Here is a 15,919-nt window from a genome sequence, read left to right as displayed (position 1 = left end):
ATGTTGACTGGAATACTTTCTTTCAAATTCTAAAGGTGGCAAGGGTAAAATACATGGAGCGAAAGGCTATTTACAATTTGTGCAGAAACCAGATGGCAGTTATAAGAGTCGAGGAGAATGAAAGGGAAGCAGTGGTTGGGAAGGGTGAGAAACAGGGCTGTAGCCTCTCCCCGAAGTTATTCAATCTGTGTATTGAGCAAGCAGTAAAGGAAACGAAAGAAAAATTCGGAGTAGGTATTAAAATCGATGGAGAAGAAATAAAAAGTTTGAGGTTCGCCGATGACATTGTAATTCTATCAGAGACAGCAAAGGACTTGGAAGAGCAGTTGAACGGAATGGACAGTGTCTTGAAAGGAGGATATAAGATGAACATCAACAAAAGCAAAACGAGGATAATGGAATGTAGTCGAATTAAGTCGGGTGATGCTGAGGGAATTAGATTAGGAAATGAGACACTTAAAGTAGTAAAGGAGTTTTGCTATTTGGGGAGCAAAATAACTGATGATGGTCGAAGTAGAGAAGATATAAAATGTAGACTGGAATGGCAAGGAAAGCGTTTCTGAAGAAGAGAAATTTTTTAACATCGAATATAGACTTAAGAGTCAGGAAGTCGTTTCTGAAAGTATTTGTATGGAGTGTAGCCATGTATAGAAGTGAAACGTGGGCGATAAATAGTTTGGACAAGAAGAGAATAGAAGCTTTCGAAATGTGGTGCTACAGAAGAATGCTGAAGATTAGATGGGTAGATCACATAACTAATGATGAAGTATTGAATAGAATTGGGGAGAAGAGGAGTTTGTGGCACAACTTGACAAAAGGAAGGGACCGGTTAGTAGGACATGTTCTGAGGCATCAAGGGATCACAAATTTAGCATTGGAGGGCAGCGTGGAGGGAAAAAATCGTAGAGGGACACCAAGAGATGAATACACTAAGCACATTCAGAAGGATGTAGGTTGCAGTAGATACTGGGAGATGAAGAAGCTTCCACAGGATAGGGTAGCACGGAGAGCTGCATCAAACCAGTCTCAGGACTGGAGACCACAACAACAACAACGACTCCCTTCTATGCCAGTTTATGAACTAGGTATTCGCCACAGCCGGCCGAAGTGGCCGAGCGGTTAAAGGCGCTACAGTCTGGAGCCGCACGACCGCTACGGTCGCAGGTTCGAATCCTGCCTCGGGCATGGATGTGTGTGATGTCCTTAGGTTAGTTAGGTTTAAGTAGTTCTAAGTTCTAGGGGACTTAATGACCACAGCAGTTGAGTCCCATAGTGCTCAGAGCCATTTGAACGATTTTTTTATTCGCCACACACTGGATTTTATAGGCACAAGTAGGGTAACTTCGGACGTCTTTATATAGGGGAAAAAATATGTAAAGAAAATTTTCGTCTTTGTTCTAGATCGGGTTCTTAGGAACATATGGTTAAAATTTCAGCCATTTGTTGTACATAGGCGTCTTGGAATCCGCGGCTCGGTTTTGGTGCCCGAAAATCATGTTTTTCGAGGTTCCTCAGGTACCGTCCATGAACAAAGTATGTCTGCATAAGTCCCTTAAGGCGCACCATAGACCACACATAATGTGAAAATAACCAGCCGATTTGCTTCATTTGACTAAGCTGGAGGAAGTGTGTAATATTCATACTGTGACCCAGTACTGTAGGATGGTTACAGCAAGACGATCCCTCTGTTGGGTATACAAAATATCCCTAGCCGAAGAGCTATCCAAAACACTTGACCCAACCTTTCTTTCACCAGCAGAACCGGAGGTATGAGTCCTGGAAAAATCACGTTTATATGCATGGCGTTTTGGGACACATTCGTAGCGCATGCTGTCGCGTGCGTGTCGATTTCCAAACTCCTTAAGCACAATTTGCGTGTGGGAAAGTGCATGTAAGCGAGGAACTCACTGCTAACCAGCGAGTCGTGACGTAATCAAGTGCGACTGCGAGTACTTCATAATAAACTTATTCGGACATAGGTGGCGATATGGATCTGCCATTTTGGTGACTGTAAAGAGAAGTGGAATGTCCTTCTTTTGGCATTAATGAACACAAGATCCGGTCTGCAAAGAGGTGAATGTGTTCACACGCGATATTTATTAGCCGGATACCTGCGTATCTGCACGGATGAAATATTTGTTTCTTCTGTGAAAATTTGGAGATTTTCTCTTTGTCCCGCAGCTGGTTGTCCACGCGATTTTCTCCACTAGCTTTCCCAACCCATGGCGATCGCTAGGTGACGTCGAGGCCTATCGAAGGGGAAATCTTCGTGTCCATTAAGAGAACCATGGTGTGCCAGCTGTCTGGAACCAAATTGTACGGCACAAGAAACAAGATCGGGGTAACTGATGAAGCTTTTTGACCAAAGCCGCTAACGCTTCTGAGACTGTGCACCATTTGAATGCTAATGTATGCCGCTTTCTACGAGTACTGGAGACCTTCCTTCGATAACTGGTCCAATGCCTGCTGAAGACGAAACTCTTGCCCTAAAGTTGTACCCTGGTATTCTTCCTTTTAATTGCATTTTCCTGGTGGTAGCTTATCAATAGCTACCTCGTGTCTGATAGACAAGACTCGAATTATTGGCGCGGAAGTAAACCCTAGCCATTAGGAGCCTCATTTGCAAATTTTCTAAGTATCCTTTCCTGGGTGTCGAACAAGTTCTTGCAGCAAGCTGTCTTCTTCATCCACATACAATTTGTGCCTATAATGTGGTGTACGATGGTAGTGAAGGCTACAGACATAGTATGATATCATAAAGAGAATCTGTTTAGTGTTTTGAATTAAGAGTAAGTGTCTTGACAAGTTACTGCCTCTACTAATTAAAGATTAATAAATTGGTAGTACAGGAGTAAGGAAACTGGTAATTTGAAACTATTAGTTCGCGGAATTAAGAATGCCTGTCAATACCTATTTGAGTGGAAGTAATAGCACGAATAACGGCGTGACTATAGATCCAGTAGAGCAGAAATGTTTGTAGAGTCGATGTTCTGCGTGCTGGAGAATCTGGTGGAAGTGTTTCCGTTGATGCGACAGTCCTCGTTGGCACTGAAACCTTAAATCGTCTTCATTCTTCTCGCTTTAGATCCACCAGGGCTGTCCAATGACGCTATCTTAATGATAAATGATTGGTAGTCCTATAAATTTCATATGATTCACGACAAGAGAACAAATGAACTCATGTAATAGTCGTGACCGCGAGCAGGCCGTCCAACAAATTAGTTCACAATAATTTCCGAACGACCTCACCGACGCCGTAATGCTGCTCATGTGAAATCAAGGAATAGTTGAAAATCGAGAAATAAACGTAGCTTCTTTTTCAGAATCTTCTGCTATATTTTATAGGCAACACTTTCCTACTACAGACGTTTACAAGTAATTACTTCTCTAATCAGTATTATGACTCGAACTTCCCCAAGATAATAATTTATTTAACGGCAGCCTCTAACAATGCTCCGTGATACAGGAACCCTCGCTATCAGAAAACTGGGCTGCCTCGTACGCTGGATGGAGTATTGATTACCAGATTAAGATTAACATACGTAAAAACCAACAATAATAACGCTGAAGACGCTCGGAGGCTAACATCGCTGCTTGTTTCTCATGTACATCAAAAAAAGTTTTTCATCACCTCCCTTCAGTGAGTTCCGGAACCTGAACAGAAAATTGGAATAGAAATCAACATAAACATAATTTCCGCCCTTTTTGTTGCTCGTGAAAACCACATACTGCATGTTGCACCACCATACAGTGAGACCTTCATAGGTAGTGGTCCACGATGCTGTACACACCGGTACCTCTAATATCCAGTGGCACATCCTCTTGCGTTGATGCATGCCTATATTCGTCGCGGCATGCTACCAACATGTTCATCGAGGCTCTGTTGGTCCAGGTAGTCCCACTCGTCAATAGCGATTCGGCGTAGATGCCTCAGAGTGGTTGGTGGATCACGTCGACGTAAACAGCCCATTTCAATCTATCCCAGGCATGTTCGATAGGGTTCATCTCTGGAGAATATGCTGGCCACTCTATTCGAGAGATGTCGTCATCCTGAAGGAAGTCACTCAGAAGATGTGCACGATGGAGGCACGAACTGTCGTCCATGAAGATGAATGCCTCGCCAATATGCTGCTGAAATGGTTGCACTATCGGTCGGAGGATGGCATTCACGTATCCTACAGCCGTTACGGCGCCTTCCATGAGCACCAGCGGCGTACGTCGGCCCCACATAATGCCACCCCAAAACAGCAGGGAACCTCCACCTTTCTGCACTCGCTGGACAGTGTGTCTAAGGTGTTCAGCCCGACGGGGATGCCTCCAAACACGTCTCCGACGATTGTCTGGTTGAAGGCATATGTGACAATCATTGGTGAAGAGAACGTGTATACCCATCCTGAGTGGTCCATTCGGCATGTTGTTGGGCCCATTTGTATCGCGATGCTTGGTGTCGTGGTTGCACCTCGTGGATGGCCCTGGACGTCGGGAGTGAAGTTGCGCGTCATGCAGCCTATTGCGCACAGTTTGAGTCGTAACACGGCGTCCTGTGGCTGCACGAAAAGCATTATTGAACATGGTGGCGTTGCTGTCAGGGTTGCTCCGAGCCATAATCCGTAGGTAGCGGTCATCCACTGCAGTAGTAGCCCTTGGGCGGTCTGAGCGAGGCATGTCATCGACAATTACTGTCTCTCTGTATCTCCTACATATCCGAACAACATAGCTTTGTTTCACTCCGAGACGCATGGACACTTCCCTTGTTGAGAGCCCTTCCTGGCACAAAGTAACAATACGGGCGTGGTGGAACCGCGGTACTGACCGTCTAGGCATAGTCGAACTACAGACAACACGAGCCGTGCACTTCCTTCCTGGTGGAGTGACTGGAAGTGATCGGCTGTCGGACCCTCCCCGTCTAACAGGCGCTGCTCATGCATGGTTGTTGACATCTTTGGGCGGGTTTATTGACATCTCTGAACAGTCAAAGTGACTGTGTCTGTGATACAATATCCAGTCAATGTCTACCTTCAGAAGTTCTGGGAAACTTGGTGATGCAAAACTTTTTTTGATGTGTGTAGAACGAATTAACGATTTTTTGAGTATTTTCTCGCCCAGCTGACTGAATGCGAACGGTAGACTACAATGGCGTCTACTGTTGAAAGAAATGTACGTGGTATTCATGGAGTGAGAAAAGAGAGACATTTTAAGGAAGCGATGATTTACACCTTTTAAACATCTCTGACAAATCGTGATTAAACAAAATACCTGTACGTAACTTTGTTAAAGCTAAGAGCTTCGGTCATAAAACATACTACCCTCGCGTGTAAATAGTTACATGAATAATAATAAACTTTTAATACAACACGTTTTTAAATCGGACTCGAAAGTACAAAGGAATTTCATTTCTCCTAGCCCCACAGAAATAGTCCTGAAAATCTGTGCTTGTGAATTTGTAATAGTTGAGACAATACTTGGAACCGATAACGAAAAAGATGGGGCACATTCAATACATAGTTGACGAACAGAAAGTTCACATTCTAATTATTATCTATTCCATGCGCCACAAGTTTTTCCTCATAAATCTTCCATGTAAACTATTAACAATTCAAAAGCACAAATTTTCACGACTATCTGTATGTGATTGGGAATCTTTATTCATTTAGGAGAAGTTACTTTACACTTTTTAATCCGATTTAAAAATGTGCTGTATCAGAAGTTTATTTTGATTTAAGTAATTATTTTCTACCTCTTCGTCTTGAGTGTGTGAAATTTCTGTCAGTTAAACATTTTATTAATGAGATTATGTATATATAATCCCATTAAAATTTTTAATCTTTTTAATGAGATTATATATATATATATATATATATATATATATATATATATATATATATATATATATATAGAGAGAGAGAGAGAGAGAGAGAGAGAGAGAGAGAGAGAGCCGGGGTGCTTCAGTTTCTTCACAGTCCAGATGCAGATGAATGCTTACATTCGTTGCAGAGGAAAGGCGGCAGCAAGTAAAAGTACATGGCTCGTAAAAGTGGACTGTATATCTAACACTACAGTGTGAGACACAGTTACAGGTGCGCCCCAGCAGCCTTGCAGCCACGGCCAGTCTGCCCTAGCTCTGCCACGGTCTGGCCGTCCCATTGTGTGGAAGGCCAGGTAGAAGAAACTCCTACCTGCAGTGAGTGTCCACGCCAACACAGAACAATACTAGCTTTTCACCTGCGTACGCCTAGTTATTTACTTGGTCATCAGTCTTCTGACTGGTTTTTTGCGGCCCGCCACGATTTCTTCTCCTGTGCTAACCTCTTCATCACAGAGTGGCACTTCCAATCTACGTCCTCAATTATTTGCTGAATGTATTCTAATCTCTCTCTTCCTCTACAGGTTTTGCTCTCTACAGCTCCCTCTAGTAACTTGGAAATAATTCCCTGATGTCTTAACAGATGTCCTATCATCCCGTCCCTTCTCCGTGTCAGTGTTTTCCACATACACTATGTGATCAAAAGTATCCGGACACCTGGCTGAAAATTCAAGATGGTGTTGGCCCACCCTTAGCCTTGATGACAGCTTCCACTCCCGCACGCATACGTTCAATCAGGTGCTGGAAGGTTTCTTGGGGAATGAAAGCCCAGTCTCTCACGGAGTGCTGTGCTGAGGAGAGATATCGATGTCGATGTCGATGTCGGTCGGTATATACTGGAACAAAGTCGGCGTTCCAAAACATCCCAAAGGTGTTCTATAGGATTCAGATCAGCGCTCTGTACAGACCAGTCCATTATAGGGATGTTATTGTCGTGTAACCACTCCGCCATAGGCCGTGCATTATGAATAGGTGCTCGATCGTGTTGAAAGATGCAGTCGCCATCCCCAAATTGCTCTTCAACAGTGGGAAGTAAGAAGGTGCTTAATAGCTCAATGTAGGCCTGTGCTGTGATAGTGCAAGATAGAGCAAGCCCCCTCCATGAAAAACACTACCACACCACCGCCTCCGAATTTTACTGTTGGCACTTAACACGCTGGCAAATGACGTCCACCGGGCATTCGCCATACCCACACCCTGCCATCGGATCGCGACATTGTGTACCGTGATTCGTCACTTCATACAAGGTTTTTCCACTGTTCAATCGTCCATGTTTACGTTCCTTACACGTCGTTTGGCATTTACCGGGGTGATGTATGGCTTACGAGCAGCCGCTCGACCATGAAATCCAAGTTTTCTCATCTCCTGCCTAACTGTCTTAGTACTTGCAGTGGATCCTGATGCAGTTTGGAATTGCTGTCTGATGGTCTGGATAGATATCTGCCTATTACACATTTCGACCCTCTTCAACTGTCGGCGGTCTCTGTCAGTCAACAGACGAGGTCGGCCTGCACGCGTTTATGCTGTACTTGTTCCTTCGCGTTTCCACTTCACTATCACATGGGAAACAGTGGACCTAGGGATATTTAGAAGTTTGGAAATCTCGCGTACGGACGTATGACACAAGTGACCCCCTATCACCAGACCACGTTCGAAGTCTGTGAGTTCCGCGGAGCGCCCCATTCTGCTCTCTCACGATGTGTAATGACTACTGAGGTCGCTGATATGGAGTACCTGGCAGTAGGTGGGAGCACAATGCACCTAATATGAAAAGCGTATGTTGTTGGGGGTGTCCGGATACTTTTGATGGCATAGTGTGTTCCTTTCCTCTCCGATTCTGCGTAGAACCTCCTCATTCCTTACCTTATCAGTTTACGCCTTTGTCACATTAATTCACACGTTTCCTCCTCTTTCTGTCCATCACCTCTTCCCAACCTTCTCTGTACAGACAAGCCTTTGCTTCCGATACTACATGCACAACAGGCCGCTCCTGTAGGGCACCGAGATAGGCATTACCAACCTTTGTCACCCACATTCCTACCGAACAGACCAACAAGAAAGCGAGTTTATATAGCATTGGTATCCATTTCGGAGCGATTTTTACAATTTCAAGCCGGTAGCTCATTGGGAAATTAATTTAAAACCAACTGCAAAATGTGTACTAGACAGACATACAAGAAAGCGAGATAATAAAAACGTATTAAAAAGCTTTAATAACAGGAAATGTGCCCAGTGATGATCATCTGTAACTAGATGAGGGTTATATGTTAACTGCTTAGAAACTGCAGAATGCGTTAAAGTACCTGTTTATACATTAGGCAAGATGTTACCAGAGCTAAGCATAAGGCTTGAACTAGATTCAAATGCCCATGGCCTGTAATTATATTTAATTCTTTTTGTACATGAGGAGGGTCTGTTGTTTGATCGAATGCCCTAGATATAATAAAGTAACATTTAGCTGTTATGACAAATCCAGTTAAAAAACACGAGAGTGTTCGTTTTGACTTCTGCGACCAATTTTATATTTTATTATCTGCAATAAGAAAGTGATGAAAGCAATGTATTCAGTCTTGCTCCAGAGTAGTTCATTGGCTTGTTCCAGAATAGTTCATTGTCGAGGTACTGCATCGATACGATATCTAGGTCCCTTGTATAACAGGAAAAGAGAAAACCGCCACTGGCACTATTGAAGCCATTTTGCCTGAACTGATTTCAGAAGACAATGAAAATTTTTAAGTTCGGCTGGCAGGAAGTGAATGGGGAGCCCACCCATCTGCAGTATGAGCCTAATAACATTAAATGTCTGCGACTCCTGTCTTTACCAGTGCAGAGTAGCGTGCTGCGCTCGAGAGAGCTGCCTTACGTCGTGAAACGGATTCTGCCAGCAGTTAGCGAGATTGTGGTAATGAGCGGAGCTTTGTGACTGTGAATGAGATCTTCCGCAGTGAAGAGCAGCACTGCATGAGAAAGCTGACAGGAGGCAAGATGTGAGTAGCCACTGCTGTGATTAACAGGCTGAGCTGTGAATCGAAGATCGAGGCTCAAATCCCCGGCTGGAAATCTTGTTTTAAATGTTCTTTGCTTTTAATGAATCGATGTAGGTGGTTGCCGAGGTCGTTCCGTTAAAACGAACACCGTCATTTCCCTATCCTTGTGTGACCCGAACTTGTGGTCTGAGCCTAAGGACGTCGTTGATAGTACGTCAAACCCTCCTTTCCCTTTCAATTTCAGTCACATCATCAAGTATATTCACACTGATTGAGAGCGTCAGTTGCGGTAGCTCGACAGTACAACTCTGCGCATCCCTATCTGACATCTTAACCACTTCTGATTAAGAATAAATCAAAAATAAAGCTCGATATGAATAGCTATACTTCGCAAGCCACTTTATGATGTGTGTCGGAAAGTTGTTTGTGTCACATTCAGCCCTTTCCTGTTCCAGTAGCAAATGGTGCGTGGAAAGAGCGATTGTTGATAAGTATCTGTGTGAATTCGAAACTTACAAATGTTATCTTCGAATTGTTTCCGCAAAATGTACGCAGGAGGGAGCTACATACTGGCTGACTCTTTTAGGGACGAACGCTTTCGTAGCTTTTCGCTACACGAAGATGTGTGTATCACTGGTGTTGAATGAGCATCTACGTGACACATTCACGGTAACTAAACGAACTTATGAAGAAACGCGCCGCTCTTCTCTGGATGGTCTTTCTGTCTTGTCTGGTATGCGTCACAGATTGACAGGCATTACCGAAGTATCGGCCGAACTAGGATATTGGTCGCTGCCTCCTTCATGGGTGGACTTCACTGACTGAGAATTGTTCCCATGAATCTGACTTGTATTTGCCCATCCTATTATTGGTTTTACATGCTCATGGCACTTTGAAGCACTCCGCACACACACACACACACACCCAGTATTTAACGGGTATCATTGCTGCCAGTGACTGTTCGGAAACTGTGTGCTCATACAGTATTGGATCTTTGCACCTGTTTTTATGGGCAATACGTTACATTCGTTAACTTCTAGAGTCAACTACCAAACCCTCCACCAAGCGTCGATACCCTGCAGGTCTTACTGTCAGCTTTATAGCCTTCTGACTTCCCTATACAGAGTGACTCAGTTGCCTCTACCGATGGGATTTACGCAACCCGCAACACTTTCAAAAACAGGGTGCGAGATTTTCATTATTATCTCGCTCGCTGTAAGCAAACTATTAGTCCAACAGAGAAAATGAACGCCACCTTTTAATAGGAAATTTAATGTAGTTAAATTTCAGTACTGCAGTGTGTTCGAACCACTGGCCATAGTTTGCGAGATATTCAAGAAAAACGCGTTTGAAGGTCACTTTTGTGGATTTTCCTTGACTAATTCAAAAACTACAGCCTCTAAGGAAAACGTATCAAATGGTTCAAATGGCTCTGAGCACTGTGGGACTTCTGAGGTCATCAGCCCCCTACATAAACCTAACTAACCTAAAGACGTCACACACACCCATGCCCGAGGCAGGATTCGAACCTGCGACCGTAGCGGTCGCCCGGTTCCAGACTGTAGCGCCTAGAACCGCTCGGCCACCCCGGCCAGCAAACGTATACCAGTACAAAATTTAACTACATTAAGGTTCCTATAAGGGCAACGGCCTTGCCGGAGTGGATACACCGGTTCCCGTCAGATCACCGAAGTTAAGCGCTGTCGGGCGTGGTCGGCACTTGGATGGGCGACCGTCCGGGCCGCCATGCGCTGTTGCCATTTTTCGGGGTGCACTCAGCAGAAGACGGAGTGACAAAGTTTCCTGTAAAAAGGCCCTGTTCGCTTTTTCTGTAAGACTAAATGTTTCCGTGTAGCGAGTGAGGGAATATGAAAAACTTCCACATGGTTTTTAATGTGTTGCATAAAACCCATAGATAGGGGCAGCCAAGTCAGCCCGTGTATGAGGAACAATTGAGCCTTGGGAACTCCATACGTAACTTCTCCATAGTCAGAATAATATCAACAGACTTGGTTGGTTGCATTACGGCATACAAGTTTCTGCATTCTTTTGCTTAGATATGATATTATCCATTGACTGGCTGTACCATCAATTCCACAAAACCGGCAGTGAAGCTGTCGAACACGGCGATACGGTCGTTTCTGTCCCTTTGCTACAGAGCAAGAGTTTGATAGCGACTTTCTCCGAATATCACCACTCCTATGCTCCAATCACCTCGCGACAGACACACACTTTCGCAGAGCTTCGACGTTTAGTTCCACATTTGTAAGCAGCCACGCGTAATACAGCGGCCGAGCGAGTGAATACGTAATGACACGTATTGGTGGGCGCTGCAGTCGACCCGGCCGTATAACGGGACAAGCAGGGCAGGGAGCAGACAGCACGAACCGGATCACTGCGGGTCCTGTTATCGGCCTCGCCGGGTGAACGGCGAAGGACGCACTGGGCTACTCCACTCTAAATTTACACGGCTCCGCGACCAAAGGCACGCTATCCAACAGACACTTGATAGCTACCAGTCTTGCTTAAACCGTTTGATCCCGCTTTATTAAGTCCCTATTGACGCGGAACGTGCCATCCGGCGAAAGGGGATGGTGATCCATTCTCCTGATCCGAATCTGCGCGTCGGTATAATGACCGTTGATCACGTACGCCGGCCAGCCTTTGTGTGGTTTTCAAATGACTTCCCACTATCGTTTAGGCAAATACTAGGCTGGGACCCAGTTAATTTACGACAGCATACAGAAAAAAGTTTATTATATAGGGTGTCTCTGGAGGAATGGTCAGTATTCATGGATAGGACAGAAACGCTCATTTGAAAGAAAAAACTTAATATGGACGTATGCCTTATTCCGAAAGCTTTCGGCACTAGAACACATTTAATGTATATTGTTACTGGAAATGATGGCTTTACAACAAAACTAGCGTGAATCATATTTAACAAACCGAATGCAAAAAGTTGTGTTGCGTATTTCAAAGAATGTAGGTCACGTAGAAAATTTTAGTGACTGAGGAGAAACCACGAAGGTAGTTCCACAGGGTTCAATTCTGGATCCGCTCCTGTTCGTATGGCAGAAAGACATTCTGAGCAAAGAGGATGAAAGCAACGATATGGGTGGGAGAGGTCTCATAGGTAAGATACAAACGTCCGCATCGCTAGCCCAAAAGCAATTTTACGTTAAATGTATCCTGTCTCGGAAAAGATTCGGTGTAGGGCATAAGTCCATCTGAGGTTTTTTGCTTCTACGGAGCGATCCTGTTACATCACGGAATACTGACCATTCCTCCTGTATGGACGTCTGTATAGACGGAGTGGCCAATGATGTTAATGATGGTGTCGTCCTTAATTGGCTAAGACCTCGGGACGGCATGTTTTGCCCATTTTGTATTTTCTTCGGTTAGCGTAATGCTCGATGCTGTTGCAGACTGTCTTAACTCTCCCGATAGGAATACCGTAGTGTATTATCGACATACCTATGGTACATCTCGCCGTACTGTTGAATGTCTCCTGTAGGTTCATTTTATGTTGTGTGACATCGATCATCATTCAGGCCGTAATTCAGGTTTATGACGCTAGTTAGCGAATTAGATTTTCACAACAGTTTTTGCAGGGTAAATTTTAACTGCAGGTAATAATTAATATAGTTTCCGAAATTATGAGCGGCAGTCTAAAGCCATGCATTGTTCTTCCACTGTTCACTGAAAAATTAGGAATGAAGATGATTCCATAATGCAAGTATTTCCAGGAGATAACAGTGGACAATGGCAGTTAATCGGTAAGACGGAAATCTTAAACTTGTCTTGTGGGAGCATACTAAAAATTCCCATCTGACATAAAGTAAATATTTTGTCCTCCAATATGGGATTAGTAATTAACAACCAATGATATTTCGTAGTATCTGTTATTCGAGACCTTGCTACGGTTGCAGTGTACGGTCTGTATGTTGCTAAAAGATCTAAAAGTTCCTTATTTTTACTGCCAAACAGTCGTAATAATGTCATGTGTCATACTGTTGTTTCTTATTTAATTGGTTCAAATGGCTCTGAGCACTATGGGACTTAAAATCTGTGGTCATCAGTCCCCTAGAACTTAGAACTACTTAAGCCTAACCAACCTAAGGACATCACACACATCCATGCCCGAGGCAGGATTCGAACCTGCGACCGTAGCGGTCACGCGGTTCCAGACTGAAGCACCTAGAACCGCACGGCCACAACGGCCGGCTCTTATTTAATTCATAACACAACCGCACGCCCACACCGGCCGGCTCTTATTTAATTCATAACACTTAGCAGCTCGTGGTACTCAATGCTTTGTCGCAGAAAAATGTCTTCAAACTAACCAATCTTGGCGCGTTCATAAGCGTAATAACAAAATTGATTTAATTTTTTTACTTGTATATATTTCTATTGCTCCTTGGCGCCTGTGGCTATGCATCCATGTAACACATTAAGTACATAAAGATCTTTACGTTTTAGCGATTCGAAATGTTAGTACAGGAAAACGTTATGTGTAGCCAGCACATATAACAAAAATGTATATGGGTCATAGTAACTCGACAGAAACGATTCTGTGGAGACGAATTAATACCTTCAAAGCTTTGGGGATACTGACTTAATGGAACCGCTTTAGTCTTTCCGAACTAAAACAAATGACAATTTTTCTGGGTGGCTCTCGTTATTTGCGGAGCATCGAATTATGCGACTGATCATTAATTAATTCTACCGTTCGCCGTAAAGATACACAGCTTCCCGGCGTACTGATTCATTTGCTTCCATCTTTAAATACATGTTGTTTAGGAATGGCGTTTACTTTAAAACAATAGAAATGATGGTTTGGGCATGACTTGTAAATCCATATCCTGTTATAGTCAGTAGGTGACCGCATAATACGTTGCAACGCTACTAAACATATGTCCCCTGCTCGCAATCTGATAAAAACATGGTGCCCCCCCTTCCTCCCCCCCCCCATCTCTCTCTCTCTCTCTCTCTTTCTTTCACTCTCTCTGTTGCTGCCTATCTCTCTCTCTCTCTCTCTCTCTCTCTCTCTCTCTCTCTCTCTCTCTGTGTGTGTGTGTGTGTGTGTGTGTGTGTGTGTGTGTGTGTGTGTGTGTGTGTGTGCGTGTAAGTGTGTGTGTGTATGTCTATCTTTCTCTCCCTCTCTCTATCCTTCCCTCCAAATCGCAACTCCGTAAGACGCGAGGAACTCAATAAGATAGAGATACGATGTTTAATGGTAGATCATAGCGAAAAGTATGTCATTTGACTCACCCGTGTTTGGCGCAGTGCAGCATATGTACATCTCATATGATATAGCTACAAGAATAAGAAAATACGTCAAGATATGCTGTACGACCAAGGCTACTTAACTAAGTCCGCCAAAGAAAATCTTAGCTCATTATGAACTGGAAGTTCAAAATTGTTCAAATGGCTCTGAGCACTATGGGACTTAACATCTATGGTCATCAGTCCCCTAGAACCTAGAACTACTTAAACCTAACTAACCTAAGGACATCACACACGTCCATGCCCGAGGCAGGATTCGAACCTGCGACCGTAACAGTCGCGCGGCTCCGGACTGAGCGCCTAGAACCGCCAGACCACCGCGGCCGGCGAACTGGAAGTGTCCGACAGTTTCAGCGGTCGATTTGAAAGGTCCTATTCGTCAGCAACCATTGGCATATCTTTGGGATAAGTGCGTGGTATGTTTGAAGTGAGCCTGTATAGTGTAAATGACTAGCACAAATGATTGTAGAATGTAATGTAGTTTTTCTCAATGCGTGTGACTCTGTCGCAGCGCGTGTCTTCCTTATATCGAGTAACAACAGGAGGAGCCTCGGAGGGATCTCCATCAATAGTGCCGCACGGCCTCTCATCACGGGGCACTGCGAAGAGGTTTGGAATCCAAGCGAGGGCGTAATGACAGGGGAGGCTTGTACAATTAAACATACTTTGTGACGCTGCAAAGGAGAAAGAGCCACTGCTGATGTATGAGACCTGCGTTGTACAAAGGCGGTGTAGTATCCTCACTGCTAGAAACCAGACCACGTATGTTTACTGACAAGCTGATGAGAAGCAAGCTATTGTTCTAGTGCGAAGAGGAGGGTACTGCCACAACTACTTTCATCCCCACGGAGTTAAAGATAGTGTCGTTCAAATTAATGTTCCGGTGGTAAATACAGATCCCCTGAAATTTTAGAACTGTGTATAATCATCTTTCTTTTAATTCATGCAAGTTGACATTCTTTCGACTGGCTCCCTTTTTCTCTTTAAAATTTAACCACACATGACTACGGCTGTACGTCTTGTGGATTTATGAAGTGCAGTCTTGTTCTATATCTCTTTGGTTTACAAAGGCTGTACTGTTATCGAATGTGGAATTTTTGTTCGCGCTATTATGTTGTTGCCACAGTTGATGTTTCTGTTATGTAATTCGAAGATCAGGATCAGCAACTCAGTATACCTGTAATTTATTAACTATGGTTTCTGCCAGAGTTACAAATAATATTTTTGTTGGTGACTAGTTTCGAACATTTTCGTTCATTCTCAAATCGTTATCTATAGTAGAACGTACAATGTCATTAATAAAGCACGGAACACAACATTTTCAAACATTTTGTGTGCACAGATTACAGCAGCGTGTTGTGCGCCCCCGGTAGTTGAGTAGATTGCCAGCACGGTAGCTCAGCGTGTTCGGTCAGAGAACTCGTTGGCCTCTGTGATAAAAAGACCAACAAACGAACTTCAACGGATGTCATGTGACGTCCGCAACGACCAAACACAACGATCAACAACGAACAAAATGCAAAAAAAAAAAAAGAAAAGAAAAAGTGGTTAGCCCGACAGAATGTCTCGACTAATTTGAAATATTCTTATTTTGCGACTTCTCCACAAATAATCATTTTTGCAGTGTTCTGTGTTATTATTCCGCAGCTTCCGTTATGGACATAATGTTGCATACAAAAGTGTTATCCGTCATTTAACGTTTTATATCTGCAACTGATAGCCGACGATTTTTTTGTGTTTTCGAACTGACGAATGACTTTGCCCTTTTTCCTTCCAAAAAGGA

General features: G+C 43.8%; 1 protein-coding gene and 1 pseudogene across 1 annotated transcript in view; both read left to right on the top strand.

Annotated features, from left to right (window-relative positions):
- Positions 1 to 15,919, top strand: part of LOC126458073 (rho-related GTP-binding protein RhoE-like) — a 283,060-nt gene that overhangs the window by 34,081 nt on the left and 233,060 nt on the right. The window lies entirely within an intron of this gene.
- LOC126459579 (5S ribosomal RNA) lies at positions 10,493 to 10,610 on the top strand (annotated as a pseudogene).

The sequence above is a fragment of the Schistocerca serialis genome, chromosome 2 (assembly GCF_023864345.2).
Source record: "Schistocerca serialis cubense isolate TAMUIC-IGC-003099 chromosome 2, iqSchSeri2.2, whole genome shotgun sequence".
Taxonomy (NCBI): Eukaryota; Metazoa; Arthropoda; class Insecta; order Orthoptera; family Acrididae; genus Schistocerca; species Schistocerca serialis.
This window is presented reverse-complemented; position numbering and strand designations above follow the sequence as displayed.